The sequence below is a fragment of the Ischnura elegans genome, unplaced genomic scaffold (genome assembly GCF_921293095.1).
Source record: "Ischnura elegans unplaced genomic scaffold, ioIscEleg1.1, whole genome shotgun sequence".
Classification (NCBI taxonomy): Eukaryota; Metazoa; Arthropoda; class Insecta; order Odonata; family Coenagrionidae; genus Ischnura; species Ischnura elegans.
This window is the reverse complement of record NW_025791739.1, coordinates 33,673-46,341: the sequence shown is the minus strand read 5'-3', so window position 1 is coordinate 46,341 and position 12,669 is coordinate 33,673. Positions and strand designations below refer to the sequence as shown.

Here is a 12,669-nt window from a genome sequence, read left to right as displayed (position 1 = left end):
CTCATGGTTAAAACTGTAGCTCAAGAGTTATAACGGTCAGATTTTTCGCGTGAAATTTTTCAACTCAGTTTAATGGACAAATATGTAGCATTAGGTAATTCAAGGCGAATTTTGACAGGAGACGCTTAAAAGGTCTATAGAACTAAAAGAAATAAGAGTGAAGTGTCTCCAAGCGATTGAATTTATAGTTCCAGAGATAACCGTGGTTTTATATGTATTGGGGTATAGCGTGAAGGGATTTTGACCCAAAACCTTATTTTGCCATATATAGGATAATTACCGACGGATTTCGGCGAAATATGTCTTAAAACGATCACAATTATGTGTAGTACATTCCTGCAGAGTTTGGGAGCGATGCGACTCATGGTTAAAACTGTAGCTCAAGAGTTATCACCGGTCAGATTTTTCGCGTGAAAATTTTCAACTCAGTATCATGGTGGGACGGATTTAAAAACATTGATGTGATCGAATCAAATATTTGTGGGGAGTTTTGGTGCCACAAAGTCGATAGCTCGAATAATGTACTGTCATATGTGCACGTCCCGGTTCCTAGAGTAAGATTAGTGATGGAATGTTAGACATTGTGTGGAAACCAAATTCAAGAGGCATATCGATCGGACAAGTTTAAAACGTTGGGGTAATTAATTCAAATTTTTTTGTGCAGTTTAAGTGCTACCAAAATGAACAGTTTCAAATAATATCAGCAAAGGTTTGTCACATAGAGAAATATTTCCTTGTCAGCATTCACCAAGGACTCCAACAGCATGGGACATAACTCCAACAGCATAAGACATGGAGACCACAGGCTTTCTTTCAGGCAAACTTCTCATGCAGCAGACGTGGTTTAAATGATCAGGACAGACCCGTTCCTACATGCCAGAGGACGTGAATCTGAAAGAAAGTTAAAATCTGACATATATCGATATCCCTTTGGCTCACACTTAAATTGAATTCCTGTCAATAGAGCCTTCCTTCAAGTGAAGATATACCATGAAACATTCTCAAATTGTACCATGCATGAAGTTATAAGTCACTGCAATTCAGTGTGCATAATTATTTAGTTTAAAAAAGTTTTAGTTAAAAAAATATTTGTATGTGATAGTGTTCGTAGTTTAAACGAGGATATATTCGAAAATGTGGATTGTACAGCACAGCAATTCCAGTCATAAGCTTCCTAAAATAACCGACATTCTCCCTGATGTAAGATCCGATGTGATCCTCCAAGACCTGAAATGGAATTACAGAGACTATTAAAACGATACATGCTACGTAACTTTCACAGGTTGTAAAATCTCACACATTAACCAAACACAAGAATGAAGTTGAAATGTCGTTTAGCATTTGTCAGGTGTTTGAAAGGCTGTTCATGGCAATGTACAAGGTATATCATATTCTCAAATAACACAAGCTAGTTCATGCTATTAGTGAATACACGACTTATATATTACAATCTCAGGATGTCAACATGACATTTCTAGATTCCAACTCAATATCATTTATAATTTCAAAAATATCCCTTTTCAAGTGCCTGATATTTTGCAAAGGCAATATTTCCAATAAAATCCTAAGTTTCCTAACTTTAAATAATATCCTAAGTGACGTTCCAAAGAAAATTAATGTGTTTTCATATTTCATGCGATCACTCGGAAAAACTCCTATGTCAAACTTTTCTCCTCGAAATTACATTTCTCGACCGATGTACTCAGGATGACTATTAAATTTATCACATATTCACACCTTCCATTCCCATAAAATATACTTGCCGTCAGAATCGAAATTTTTTAATTATTCCACCCGATATCCAGAAGAAATTATCATAGGGCGTTAGCTTGGCCCAAAACTTTTTACAACTCACCGTCACCGTTACAACTCTTTCACGTCCACGACTCAAGTACAAAGTTTTACACGGATTTCCCGAATAACATGGTATTTAAAAATCCGAATTGCTGTGTATCTTGTTCTAGAATGTGTGTTGATGTGAAATAACACGTAAAACATTGCTTGGTGGCCACTTTGTGTTAAATAAACGGCTTTTTCCGTCATCTCGACTGCTCGGCGTGGCATTTCGGAGTAAACTTAGGACAGGAATTTAGTGTACATTGTGGGATTAAAAATCTGAAACCAAGTGATTGTCGTACACACACGTTGTATGGTGTTGACAAAGATAAGAATTACATTTCTGTCTCGACGGTATAGCATATTATCGCCTTAGAGTTTGAAGTTAGGAGAAGGCAACCAGTACTGCATTATAATTTTTTTTTCCAAAATCGGTACGGTGCGGCGTGGGTTTCTGGACTACGAAACACGTTACATGCTGTAAGTTTTATGGTGAACATCAGAGATGAGAGAATAGGAAAGAGAGCAATCAACTGAAGCCAAATATAATGCATCACATGTAGTTTCTTCGTCACGGTACTAAATCAATTCTATCACGCAATCATCAAATCGAGGAACTCGACTACATCATTACTAAACTCCAGTGTAGACATGCAATTATAACACGTAATCAGTAGAAAAACATCAAAGGCATTTATTTAATACTAGTTGCAGAGAATTTTCTCCGCCGAAAGTTTTTCTTGAGACATAATTTCGCTGTTAGCAGACAGTGCCTGCTCTTGGAAGTACTGCTTTCATTAGTTTGATAACCCCGACGAAAAAGACATATAATGGATAAATTCGTCATTCGTAAAAATAAAAACTAACGTCCAATCTATCGGGATAGCCGAATAATCCACGAATGGGAACGAAAACGTATTAATCTCGTGATATGAGAACGGATGCTATTTTGACCCCGGTAATCCGACGTTCGGGCCCCGAACGAGAAACAAGACACTGCCGAATTCCACTGCTAAGCTCCGCCTCTCCCAGTATGAAAAACTTGGGTAGCAGTTTGCATAACCATTTCATATATTTTTCTGTGTTTAACGGAATATTGACTCGTAATTATAAATACTCGCTTTATTTACTTTTAAAAATCATATTAAACCTTGGCTGTAATAATGATACGCATCGAAAAGCTCATTTATGAAATCAGCTGTTTGTAGAGGGTATGAGAACATTACGAATAATTCAGACTGGTGGTTATAAAAATCTAGGGTTAAGCAATTTTTAAAAAATTTTATGCATCCACCGAGATTATTACAACGACATCGATCTACAGGCGAAGCAGAAATCAGCCAATATATTCTTGTCGTGATCTGTCGTAGTGACTTTCTGATTTACGTTTTCGTCATAACAAAATGCAGTAATCGAGTCGGTATTCTTAAGTTTTCTCAAGAGTAGAGTGCGAACAAGTGATTTTTTAACATTATGGTATGAATAGACTGACGGAAACATATTATCTAAGCAATGGACTAGCTGAGGTTGCAAAAACGGATGTTTTGGCGTTACGACCACTTTAAAAAATAGTTTTCACGATTAAAAATAGGTTATCGGATCACTTATTCAACAGTAAAGTGTGATCAAGTGAATAGTAACGGTCTTGATTGAGTTAACTGCAGGAAATAATTAATTTAAACAAAATTCGAGTACACCACGCCGAAAACTTGCGTGGTTATATTACAGTCATTAAACTGACTGAAATAATTGATGGAAAATATAGAATCTAGACGTGCAGTAATGCAAAAAACATTATAGAACCAATCAATGATTGATATTGCAAACTTTGTTTGTGAAATGTTTCTTGCTATTCTAATTTACATCAGCCACCATACGACCCACATAGCATGTTAACTCATGTCAAGTTTGAGTTTTCCTTACCATGTCAAGGTTGACTCTTTGAAGCTGCCAAATCCAGCCCATATCAAGCTACCGAACTTCTTTTTTCCCTTGTGGCGTCTAGGCTGAAATATTTTCTGGTCAGAAAGCTCACTCACTCACATGTTACACAATTTATTCACCTATGGCAAGCAAAAACACACTGTGTTATACAGCATAAGCAATGGCCATGTATTTGATTCCGAGAATTACCATTGAAAGCAATATTTTTTCCTCAGGCTCTAGGGTAAGATTTTCATAGCCCATGGAATCTCTAATTCAGTGTCAAAAATATACAATCAGTGGTGGCTGTTTATTTACCCCAGGTTAATACATAAGAGTGCCAATTTGGTAACCAATACTTAGGAGTCCTATTTCAGGTTTGAATATTTTAATATGGTAAAAAAGAAACGATACTTTATCCTGAAAATGTTTGAATTTATTCCAAACATTGGAGCCTTAATTAAAGGAGATAATTTGGACCCATGCACCTGAAGACTCAGGGAACATCAAAGCCAGAGTAATCAAAGAAAAATTATATTAAGGTTCTAAATCATTGTCTGCAAAGTGTATTAAAGGACAGGTTCTCGTTAAATCCTGCAGGATGTATATGAGGAGAATGGATAGTTTAAGTATAAGACCAAATCAGTGTATGCATGTTTCTCAAAGTCTGCCACTAAAATTCCTTGATACTAAAGAGGTATTTGATCAAATTCATGCAGATTTCCTAGGTCCAATTAAAGGTAAGCAGTATCTCATTGCAGAAGAAGATCTTTGCTTGGAGGTTTCCGAAGAAATGGCTGCATTGCCCAAAATGAATACATAGCCTGTAAAAGGTTTAGTGTCTTCATCATCACAATCTCCACCCCAATTTGCATCTACAAAAACAATTCCTTCGAAGATTGCTCAAGACCACAAATTTTTCAATTTCAAAACCCAATTGTTGCTAATGATGACCTCACCCTCTGGTCTTTGGACAAGAGTCCATGTATTATTTTATTATATCCATATATTATAGAAACAAACATTACTGTGAAGTGTTACAGCCTCAGAATGATTTATTTAAAAAACATGCTATTTGAAGTGCCTGGCATTTTGCAAACTTAATTTTCAAAATCAACATTATATCCTAGAAACCTTAAAAAACAATGGATTTTGGTGGGACCAGCTTTAAAACGATAAGAAAATTAAGAGAATTGTTTGTGACGAGTTTAAGTGCGAAGGATGAAACGGTTTAAAACGTATCTCAGGATTTGTTAAATAAGAAATGAAATTTTCAGTTTCGATACAATAAATTAATGCAAAATCAGTAATTGAAGACGGATTTTGACCTGAGAGGTCTAAAAGGTTCCTTTTACTAAAACAAAGACGAGAGTGGAGTTTCAGAACGATCGACTTATGAGTTCCTAAAATAACTTCAGTTTTCTGTTTGACGTTTTCAGCGTGATGTGGCCAAAATTAGATTTCGTGCTAGAATGGTCAATTACGAACCGATTCTGATGAAATTTGTTTTAAATCGTCCACAATAATGTGAGTATCAAATCGTGGTGAATTCAGTCCCTGGGGTTCGAGTAGTTTAAGATAAATCTGAGAGGATGTGTTTGAAAAATCCAATTTTTCGCTTGCAAAATTAAAAACATGTGTTTAAAAACAGTAATTTAAGAGGGATTCAGACAGGAGCTGTTTGGATCGTTCCTTCCACCGTAACAGATGAAAATGTGGAGTTTCAGAAGGATCGACTTATTAGTTTGGGAGATAAATATCAGGTTGACGTTACTTTCTGGGAGCGCAAGCCATTTTTGAAGCAAATACTTTTTTCGCCACACGAGACATAATTACCCAATTATTTAAATGAAACATGGTTTTAAACGATGACCGTTAAGGGCACTACCAACGTGGGTAGTTTGGGATCGATCCATAAAATAGTTTAACTTAAATGTCAGGAGATGTCAGGGAACAGAAAACGTTTCAGGAGTGAATTTGAAATTTTCCTTGAAATACAGAATTTAATTCCTTTTTTGACAGGAGACGTATGAAAACGTTCGCATAACCTAATAGATGGTGAATTTAAAGTTTCAGAACGATCGACTTATGAGTTCCTTAAATAACTTCAGTTTTCTGTTTGACATTTTCAGCGCGATGGATTTTGTCGCCAAAATTAGATTTCGTGCTAGAATGGTCAATTACGAACCGATTCTGATGAAATTTGTTTTAAATCGTCCACAATAATGTGAGTATCAAATCGTGGTGAATTCAGTCCCTGGGGTTCGAGTAGTTTAAGATAAATCTGAGAGGATGTGTTTGAAAAATTAAATTTTTCGCTTGCAAAATTAAAAACATGTGTTTAAAAACAGTAATTTAAGAGGGATTCAGACAGGAGCTGTTTGGATCGTTCCTTCCACCGTAACAGATGAAAATGTGGAGTTCCAGAAGGATCGACTTATTAGTTTGGGAGATAAATATCAGGTTGACGTTACTTTCTGGGAGCGCAAGCCATTTTTGAAGCAAAAACTTTTTTCGCCACACGAGACATAATTACCCAATTATTTAAATGAAACATGGTTTTAAACGATGACCGTTAAGGGCACTACCAACGTGGGTAGTTTGGGATCGATCCATAAAATAGTTTAACTTAAATGTCAGGAGATGTCAGGGAACGGTAAACGTTTCAGGAGTGAATTTGAAATTTTCCTTGAAATACAGAATTTAATTCCTTTTTTGACAGGAGACGTATGAAAACGTTCGCATAACCTAATAGATGGTGAATTTAAAGTTTCAGAACGATCGACTTATGAGTTCCTAAAATAACTTCAGTTTTCTGTTTGACGTTTTCAGCGTGATGTGGCCAAAATTATATTTCGTGCTAGAATGGTCAATTACGAACCGATTCTGATGAAATTTGTTTTTAATCGTCCACAATAATGTGAGTATCAAATCGTGGTGAATTCAGTCCCTGGGGTTCGAGTAGTTTAAGATAAATCTGAGAGGATGTGTTTGAAAAATCCAATTTTTCGCTTGCAAAATTAAAAACATGTGTTTAAAAACAGTAATTTAAGAGGGATTCAGACAGGAGCTGTTTGGATCGTTCCTTCCACCGTAACAGATGAAAATGTGGAGTTTCAGAAGGATCGACTTATTAGTTTGGGAGATAAATATCAGGTTGACGTTACTTTCTGGGAGCGCAAGCCATTTTTGAAGCAAAAACTTTTTTCGCCACACGAGACATAATTACTCAATTATTTAAATGAAACATGGTTTTAAACGATGACCGTTAAGGGCACTACCAACGTGGGTAGTTTGGGATCGATCCATAAAATAGTTTAACTTAAATGTCAGGAGATGTCAGGGAACGGTAAACGTTTCAGGAGTGAATTTGAAATTTTCCTTGAAATACAGAATTTAATTCCTTTTTTGACAGGAGACGTATGAAAACGTTCGCATAACCTAATAGATGGTGAATTTAAAGTTTCAGAACGATCGACTTATGAGTTCCTAAAATAACTTCAGTTTTCTGTTTGACGTTTTCAGCGTGATGTGGCCAAAATTATATTTCGTGCTAGAATGGTCAATTACGAACCGATTCTGATGAAATTTGTTTTTAATCGTCCACAATAATGTGAGTATCAAATCGTGGTGAATTCAGTCCCTGGGGTTCGAGTAGTTTAAGATAAATCTGAGAGGATGTGTTTGAAAAATCCAATTTTTCGCTTGCAAAATTAAAAACATGTGTTTAAAAACAGTAATTTAAGAGGGATTCAGACAGGAGCTGTTTGGATCGTTCCTTCCACCGTAACAGATGAAAATGTGGAGTTCCAGAAGGATCGACTTATTAGTTTGGGAGATAAATATCAGGTTGACGTTACTTTCTGGGAGCGCAAGCCATTTTTGAAGCAAAAACTTTTTTCGCCACACGAGACATAATTACCCAATTATTTAAATGAAACATGGTTTTAAACGATGACCGTTAAGGGCACTACCAACGTGGGTAGTTTGGGATCGATCCATAAAATAGTTTAACTTAAATGTCAGGAGATGTCAGGGAACAGAAAACGTTTCAGGAGTGAATTTGAAATTTTCCTTGAAATACAGAATTTAATTCCTTTTTTGACAGGAGACGTATGAAAACGTTCGCATAACCTAATAGATGGTGAATTTAAAGTTTCAGAACGATCGACTTATTAGTTTGGGAGATAGACCTCAGGTTTGCATTTGGAGATTGGACCGTGATATGTTGTTGCAAATAATGTGATTAAAATGGAATTCTACAAAAACAAATGATATTGGCAAAGGTTAATTTCTTCGTCAGCATTCAGCAACACTGTCGTGGTTACCCATCGAAGTTAATCTTGAACTTGTATAGCTTCAAGAGCCGATGGCAAGTCCAACTTGGAGACCAACATGGACAGGCAAACTTCTGGCTCAGCAAAACTGGGGCCACAGCAGGGGACGCGAACCTGAAATAAAGTTAAAAAATGTATGAGCATGTCTACGCATACAGATTAGAAGTCAATGTTTTATAATAAACTTCACGGCAAGTTGTTAACATATGGTGCTGGAAATAACAGTGCCATTCATGAACTCACTAGTCTGTCATCCATCAGTACGTGTCGTCAAGTGTTATTAAAATAGTATTTCCACCGAGTTTCATCATTCACAACTTTAAAAAATATCCTAACTGACGTTCCAAAGAAAATTAATGTTTTTTCATATTTCATGCCATCACTCGGAAAAACTCCTATGTCAAACTTTTCACCTCGAAATTACATTTCTCGACCGATGTACTCAGGATGACTATTAAATTTATCACATATTCACACCTTCCATTCCCATAAAATATCATTGCCGTCAGAATCGAAATTTTTTAATTATTCCACCCGATATCCAGAAGAAATTATCATAGGGCGTTAGCTTGGCCCAAAACTTTTTCCCCCGTTACGTAAACCTGGAGACCCTTGTCGTTATTACGACAGTAATCTCAGTAAACGATCAAGGGTTGAAAAAAAGGGAAGATTTCGGCAATGAGTTAAATTACACTTGATGATCAATAGTAAATTTCTCCAAATCCCGTCTTAATCTCCCGAGTTTCGTTGCCATGAAAAACGTTTGGGCCAAGTTGACGCGGGCGCGATGCATGCATATCGCCGTTCAAATAATATGATTAAAATGGAATTCTACACAAACAAAAGATAATGGCAAAGTGTATCAGACAAAGAAAAATATATTAAAGCATACATTAGTGTCGAGTTTTGTAGCCTTAGATTCATTAGTTTAAAATATATCCCATTAGAAGTGCCCGAGATATTGCAATGGCTAAAATTCCAATATCAAAATTATGTTCTATAAACCGTAAAAACCAGCGGATTTTGACGAGACAAGCTTTAAGACGAAAACGGAAATAAGGCAATTGTTCGTGACGAGTGTCAGTGCGATTGAAGTAATGGTTTAATTAATATGTTGCAATCCCTGTCTGTCAACATGAAATTCGTAGAGTCAAACACAATGTTATTCATAAAAACCATAGTTACCGTGGGATTTTGATGGGAGACGCTTTAAAACGTAGATAATAATTATACACACGTTATTGTAGAGTTTCGTAACCCTAGAGTTAGTAATTTCAAAAACATCTCATTTCAAGTGACTGATATTTTGCAAAGGCTGATTTTCCGATATAAACATTATATCTTATGAACAGTAAAAACCAACGGATTTTGATGGGACTAGTTTTAAAAGAATAGGAGAAATAAGGCAATTGTTCGTGACGAGTGTCAGTGCGATTGAATTAATGGTTTAATTAATATGTTGCAATCCCTGTCTGTCAACATGAAATTCGTAGAGTCAAACACAATGTTATTCATAAAAACCATAGTTACCGTGGGATTTTGATGGGAGACGCTTTAAAACGTAGATAATAATTATACACACGTTATTGTAGAGTTTCGTAACCCTAGAGTTAGTAATTTCAAAAACATCTCATTTCAAGTGACTGATATTTTGCAAAGGCTGATTTTCCGATATAAACATTATATCTTATGAACAGTAAAAACCAACGGATTTTGATGGGACTAGTTTTAAAAGAATAGGAGAAATAAGGCAATTGTTCGTGACGAGTGTCAGTGCGATTGAATTAATGGTTTAATTAATATGTTGCAATCCCTGTCTGTCAACATGAAATTCGTAGAGTCAAACACAATGTTATTCATAAAAACCATAGTTACCGTGGGATTTTGATGGGAGACGCTTTAAAACGTAGATAATAATTATACACACGTTATTGTAGAGTTTCGTAACCCTAGAGTTAGTAATTTCAAAAACATCTCATTTCAAGTGACTGATATTTTGCAAAGGCTGATTTTCCGATATAAACATTATATCTTATGAACAGTAAAAACCAACGGATTTTGATGGGACTAGTTTTAAAAGAATAGGAGAAATTAGGCAATTGTTCGTGACGAGTGTCAGTGCGATTGAATTTATGGTTTAATTAATATGTTACAATCTGCCGGTGAAAAAATAACATTACATGTGTCATACAGAAAATTATTTGTTTAAGCCATAATTACCGAGGGATTTGGACGGGAGACAATTCAAAACGTAGGTAACGTTTACACGAACATTTTTGTGGAGTTTGGTAGCCACAGAATGAATAGTTTGAAAAATATCCCATAAATGTTCACAAAGTTGTCATCGTGTCAACATGCAAATCTGGGAACCCACTGTGGAGTATGTGGCTGTATGATGCAACACAATATTTCTTAACATGCAACTAAACTACACTAATAATAAGCACTGTTGTACACATGCATTTAAAACTTGATCATTTAATCACTTGCACACCGCTCACTTCACGGTCACACGCATTTCTTTAATACTTTCACAGAAAAACTTCAAAATGCACCGATCACAACAAAACTTCACTTCTAAGACTCGGGCAGGATTCCTCGTAAGACCGTCACTTGCTTTCTTAAAATTACCCAACAGCCATTCAACAGTTGAAATGCATTTATGTTTCCCAAGGGTATATTTACAGGTTGTCGGCGGCGATCGGCTCATCACAGTTCAACCTGAAAAATTGACAATAATAAAAGCACGTATTCCCGCCAACTTCCATTGCACATTCAAAATATATCGACACCACTTCAAACCACCGATCCATCCCCATGAACAGAAGACGTAGTTAATTCAAAATTAATCAAAAACACATCGTCTCTTAACGAACGATATCATGCAATCACATTTGCCGGTCGTAGAACAGGCAACACGATAACTCGACTACATCAGTAATAAACTCCAGTGTAGAAATGCAATCATAACACTTAATCTGTAGTTAACATCAAAGGCATTTATTTAACACTCGTTACAGAGATTTTGTACCACCGAAAATTTTCCCGGAGACGTAACTTCGCAAAAGGTGCCTGCTCTTGGAAGTACTGCTTTCATTATTTTGATAACCTCGACAACACAGGGATATGATGCCTAAATTCGTCATTCGTAAAAATTGAAAGTTACGTCGAATCGATCGGGATAGCCGAATAATCCACAAATTGGAACGAAAATGTATTAATCCCGTGATATGAGAACGGCTGCTTTTTTGACCCCGGTAATCCGACAGCTGACGGGAAAAACAAGCGACGTTCGGGCCCCGAACGAGAAACAAGACGATGCCGAATTCCTTACTATCAGCAGACTATATCCTAGCCACCACAAGACAATGCTTTTGGGCTCTTATTCTGTACATGAGTCGCAATAAATAGCACATGCTATTCTGCGGGTCATCATTGCAACGAGACCGTATTCCAAATGAAGCGTTGTAATATTTTTTTTCGCAATGGGAGTCTTGCCAAGCTCCGCCCAACCTAGTATGAAAAACTTGGGTAGCAATTTCCGTAAACATTAGATATTTCATATATTTTTCTGTATTTAACGGAATATTGACTCGCAATTATAAATACTCGCTTCATTTACTTTTAAAAATCATAGTAAACCGTGGATGTACATATGATACGCATTGAAAATCTCATTTATGAAATCAGCTGTTAGTCGAGGGTATGAGAAAATGACGTGGCGGTTATTTGTTTTCGTATCGGCTAATCATTATTATGTGATCACATTTTAATGTGGAAAATACAATCGGCATGAAAAGAGGGTGTGAAACCAATTTTTTGCGAGCCACGGCAAGTTCCTATTTCATTCAAAGGAAAGGTTGAGAAGGAACTTGACAGGCTAGTATCTGAAGGTCGTTGGTTCTTCAGAGTTGTTTAACCTCTCTTGCTGACTGGAGTGATAACAATTCATTGAAGCATAACTCAAGTAAATGTAATGTACTTACCTTTTGTCGAGGGAAAATCCCATACTTAAAGAACTACATTTTAGGTTAGCGTAGGCTGAATAGTTAGCATAGTTAGCATAGGCTGAATTTTCGATAACAACATTATGTCATATAAACGGTAAAAACCAGTGGATTTTGATGGGGACGGTTTTAAAACGTTAAGAAAATTGAGACAAATATTCGTGATTAGTGTCTGTGCAACAGAGTCAATAGTTTTAAAAATGTGTTACAATCTGATACTGAGTATATCATTTTTCCATCTTCATACTCAAAATTATTTCTAAAAACCATGATTATCGTTGGATTTTGACTCGTGACGTTTCAAATCGTAGGTAACATTAAAACAAACATTATTGTGGAGTCTCGTAGGCACAGAAGGAACAGTTTGAAAAATATCCCATATAATGTGCCTGACAGTTAGCATAGGCTGAATTTTCGATAACAACATTATGTCATATAAACGGTAAAAACCAATGGATTTTGATGGGGACGGTTTTAAAACGTTAAGAAAATTGAGACAAATATTCGTGATTAGTGTCTGTGCAACAGAGTCAATAGTTTTAAAAATGTGTTACAATCTGATACTG

General features: G+C 36.1%; 1 long non-coding RNA gene across 5 annotated transcripts; it reads right to left on the bottom strand.

Moving 5' to 3' along the window:
- Positions 1-250: 250 nt before the first annotated feature.
- LOC124173671 lies at positions 251-11,423 on the bottom strand. Of its 5 annotated transcripts, none has more exons than XR_006868689.1 (4): positions 11,128-11,423; positions 10,317-10,817; positions 8,088-8,210; positions 251-1,227 (listed from the first exon to the last, which is right to left on the bottom strand). It is a non-coding gene; the product is annotated as an uncharacterized LOC124173671 (long non-coding RNA). The 5 variants fall into 5 exon arrangements; XR_006868691.1 differs by lacking the exon at positions 11,128-11,423 and having other exon boundaries at positions 251-891; positions 990-1,227; positions 10,317-11,121; XR_006868688.1 differs by lacking the exon at positions 11,128-11,423 and having other exon boundaries at positions 10,317-11,121.
- Between the last annotated feature and the right edge of the window lie 1,246 nt (positions 11,424-12,669).